This window comes from Xiphophorus hellerii, chromosome 18 (assembly GCF_003331165.1).
Source record: "Xiphophorus hellerii strain 12219 chromosome 18, Xiphophorus_hellerii-4.1, whole genome shotgun sequence".
In the NCBI taxonomy this organism is placed as follows: Eukaryota; Metazoa; Chordata; class Actinopteri; order Cyprinodontiformes; family Poeciliidae; genus Xiphophorus; species Xiphophorus hellerii.
The window spans coordinates 5,808,629-5,813,635 of NC_045689.1; positions in this window are offsets into that span (position 1 = coordinate 5,808,629).

Genomic DNA, 5,007 nt, shown 5'->3' on the forward strand with positions numbered 1-5,007 from the left:
TTTCAGTAGTGTGTTAGTTTCTGGAAGTTTCCTCCAGATTTGTGGTACATAGAAGCTGAATGCTGCTTCTTCTATTAAGGAATTATTGACTTAAAACAAGCTCCTGTTTCCTGCTGAAAAGCTACTTGTAAGTTAGTTTTGTATTTTTTAAACATGTAATTTTCTTTAAAAAAAAAATACAATTCAAATAAAGACAATGTTTTCCCAATATTAGGCTGCTTCCATTGTTATTTCAGAGATGCATGTGTTTTATTAAAGTCCTTCAGAATCTAAATCCATCTAGGGTATGAATAATTTTGGGCATACCAGTAAAATGCTGTCTGTAAAAGTTAGGGACAGATGTAAATGTTCTGCAGGACATTTATTTCATTCAGTCCATGGCAGCGTCATCAGCGTCAGTTTGGAAAAGAGCTCTGATCCACAGACCATTTGAGCTCCCCGCTGGAACCGCGCTGCCCGGGCCTGTGGCGTCGGTGTGACCCGTGTCCCGTTCTCTGAGGGAAGAGGTATTCCAGCAGCTGTCACGCTCAAATCCTAAAGTAAACCCTGCTGGCGCAATCCTCCCAGCGCCGCTGCCGGAGGCGCAGCTAGAACACTGGAATCACGCACTCGCTTTACAGCGCCCGCATTGGAAGAAGCTGGAGAAGCGCAGCGGTTCCGGTGCAGATGTGCAACACCTGCAGCACCTGTCCCGTTTTACGCACCGTTCGCGTCATGTGGGAGGGACAGAACGTCTGAGGAGGTTCGCGATAGAATTCAGCCAAGAAATCTAAGGCTTTGTAAACAGTTTTGTTTTGTTAACTGTAGCAAATTGGCTTTGGCTAAAGGCCCAGACCGCTATGATTCTTCAAACACGGACAAGCCTCAATAAATACCTGAGAGAATATTGGACCGGGGTCTTTTTTTTTGTCATTTATTTATTTATTTATCTTTGTCTATTTTGAATTTGGATTTGGTGTCCCCTAGGAGATAGCATGCAACTTTTATGATCTTACTTTGAAGGGTACAAAAAAAAAAAAGTCAGATTTTGCAAATGTATCGCAGTAGAAAATAATGCAGGACGAGCTAACTGGTGTTATAATGAAGTGCTATGTAAACACTGTTACATTGGTAATCAGATCATCTCATTGGGAATATAAGATCAAGAAAATACTTTTCTGCTATAACTATGATAAAATGTGATTGGTGCTCTGCATTCCATTCACCCTGGGCTCTGAAACACCTGCTTCACATCAAGTACACACAGCAACACTGAGTCTCACTGTCTATAAGGGTGTTTCCACTAGTGATGGCACTAATGGCTCCGTGAAGAGTCTCAGTCTTCAGGATCCGTTCACTTTAAAGAGCCATTAAAATGAACTATTTTTGAAAATGTACATTTTATCCATAATCTAGTTTTAGTTTCATGGTTCTTGTGGGTTAAGTTCACAAAATAAGTTAAATAATCTGAATTGAGTCAATACCCACAATAAGTTTTTACAGAAGAAACTATGTATTTATATATGTTCATAAAATATAAAATTGCAAAATATAAAAGTCAAATACACACAAAATAATAAGTGTTAATGACATTTGAGGGCTATTTGTACTATAGAAACAAATAAAAGGAAAATGTAACAAACAGTAGAGAAAAGAAGTGGACTTGAGTTGCTTTGGCAGAAACAAAGATCCTCTACTACTCAATTAAATACAACAATTAAGGCAGCAAACTAATGATAAACAGCACTTTACTGCTGACATGAAACAAAGAGCAACAATGTAGCATCAGTGTACTGAGACTCGAGTCCTATCGTTCAGGTCAGGGGTCTCAAACTCCAGTCCTCGAGGGCCGCTGTCCTGCAGTTTTTAAATGTGCCACAGGTACAAAACACTGGAATGAAATGACTTAATGACCTCCTCCTTGTGTAGATCAGTTCTCCAGAGCCTTAATGACCTAATTATTCTATTCAGGTGGTGCAGCAGAGGCACATCTAAAAGTTGGAGGACACCCTTGAGGACTGGAGTTTGAGACCTGTGGTTCAGAGTAAAGAACCGTTCAAAAGAATTGGATTGTTTGTGAACTTGGCATCACACCTGATAGTCCAGTAGACTGGTTCAATTCAAGATAAACAAAAAGGATAGTTAGACCTCGATAATTCTGATCATGTTCTAGAAGAAGAGCTTATTCGATTTTATGCTAGGTTTGATTCAGGTCACTTCACAGATAACTTGCCCAAATACGGGTTTGCTCCGACAAGTAGCCAGATGTGCATTTAGGAATTAATAGCTTGGAAGACATTTGAAAGGAAAAGTCAATGCCTTGATCAGAATTCCTACACATTTACTTAAACACTGTGCTCTCTATTTGTGTGGTATTTTCATATTCATCTTTGAGTGTTATGTGGAAAACATCCCTGCAATGTGTATCAGCCAGTGGCATTAGCATCTTTAGTGATGAAATTTGAACAGACAGTGAAGAAGGAATTATTGCAGATGTTGTTTCTGCATTGTATAAGTTTGATTGACCAATGAGAAGAAGGAAAACCTTGATATTCTCCAACTTCAGTTCAGTTTAAGACCTGCATGGATGAAACAGAATTGGACAAAGTCTAGTTTTTGAATGGGCACAGTAAGTTAGCATAAGCTTCCAAAAGTGTCACCGATCTGTGCACCATGTTTAAAACAAATCAATTTAAACAGTTGCATAGATTTCACAGAGAAAAATAATCAAATATTCAGTAAGATTTATTTCCGAAGCGTATAAATTGTCTACAAAAAGTTTGCCGTTAAGCTACAGCTTGCTGAGGGACTTTCTAGAGGCTCATATTAGTGAAAATAGCATCATGTCAAACAAAAACAACATAATCTAAAAAGCAACCAAAAAGAGCTCTGAGAACCAACCCTTCATTTTCTTTGACCAGCTTTCTGTCAAAAAGTTAGCTTAAGACGCCACAGACGCAGCTACCCTGGCTTGTTCACCGAAGCAATTCTGCTGTTCTCCAGTCAGTCCGTAACTTTTTGTCCAACTCACACATTCTCATTCTCTGTCCAACACACGCACACAGAGGAGGGCCTGTGGGCGTCCTCCTCAATTAGATGTGTTTAGCTTTGACATTGTGCCGCCGTCGGCTAAGCCACGACTCCCTCGGGACCGAGCCGCCAATCTCCCTGAGTCAACACATTTGTACATACAGTGGCCCTGACCGCCCCACAAAACAAGTCTCTCTTACACACATCATTTTACACACAATTTGCTGACAACTTCAATAGGTGCACCAAGTTATTTGGTACTCCAGCACAGACAGCCAGTCCCTTGAGGCCCCGCCAGTGTACACAATACACCACTGATCCGCAGAACCGATGCAAAGCAAATTAATGTGCAGAAGTGATACACTACTCTCATTCATACAGAGACACCTGGTTGTCTTGGCACGTGTTTGCGTGTGTTTTAATGTGTGTGTGTTGGTGTGTACATGTTTTGACAGCTGTCTTCAACCAAGCAGCACAATGTCCTCAGCTGTCCCACAGAAATGTCTTAATCTTTTGACCTGCCACCTCAGAGTATTGTTGGTCCTTTGCAGACAGGGAACAGGTACTGTCGATATAAAAAGTCTACCAACCCCAGCAGCCCCAGGCACATTTTACCTGACAAAAAAAATTGAAACCATAAAAAATTATCTAAGCAGTGTTTGCACCTTCAGTACCACAAACACTGGACTCCTCCAGCTCTCCCCTTTGTCACCAACCTGGTGTGTGGTTTATCTGGTTTGGGGAAATCAGGATCTTCTCTTTGCTTTTTGCAGATGATGTAGTTCTGTTGGCTTGTTCAGGCCACATCCTCCAGCGAAAAGGTAGACGGATCCCTATGAGTTGTGGGTCAGTTTCTGCCTCAAGTGAAGGAATTTAAGGATGCATTCACAGCCCTGTTTAGTCTGCTTTAATTGAACTCTAGTTTTTTTGACTAGAAAGTCTGGTTTGTACGGCACAGTGTGAATGTGTAATTGAACTCTTACGCCGATTAAAAAAAGGAGCTCTGATCTGCCTACAAACCTAGGTCTCTGTTCAGTTCAAATGAACTCTGGTGCAGTTTGAATCAATATGTGAATGCCAAGTGAACCGGAGACTGCTCCAAAAGCAGAAGAGGACTATGGTGCAAGGCATTCTGGGTCAATAAAACCAAAACAAATGCAAGAGTTAAACACTAGGAAGAGAAATGGATTGTGGTCTTCTGCCAAAGACATAAGAAAAATCATTTTTAAAAAACTCAATTTTTGTTTACATTTTGTGAAGAAGAAAGTTTCGCTCAGTGTCTTCTTCATACATTTTTATGTAATTTACTTCAGTGGTTCTTGGTGGGGCGCCCCACTGGCAACGGGGTGAAGAAGTTTTTCAAAGGGCTTGGTTGGTTTGACACAGTGCAGTCTGAACAAGAACCACACCAGCTGAAAATGTAACAACTGTTTCAGTTTTGGTCTCCAGTCGAACTGAGTCTACCAGACTATCGGGTATGAAAACACCAGGAGTCTCATGTTGTCTTGTCTGTGAGTGATGGTGAGATGGAACGGGACACCAGCGACAGACTGGGGCTTCATCTGCAGTAATGCAAACTCTGCTCTGGTTTGTTGGAATGAAGACAAAGCTGAGCTGAAAAACAAAGCTATTGATACACTGGTCTGTCTAAGTCCCTCACATCGACCAATCAATCAATTAATCAAATCAATCAATCAGATTTTAGTTGTATAGCACCTTTCAGCAACAAGGCATTTCAAAGTGCTTCACACCATAAAAACACAAAAATCATAGAATACAGTCAACATTACATTTTGTCGTCTTAACGCTTCAGATTGTTTGATGTTTCATGATTATGTATCAATAGCAAATCTAAACAGCTGGGTTGTTGGTCTATTTTGAATGGAACTCGGTGTTTCAACTGTTCTGCAGTTTTCTGGAAGTTTGTTCCAGATTTGTGGTGCAAAGAAGCTGAATGCTGCTTCTTCATGTTTGGTTCTGGTTCTGGGGATGCAGAGC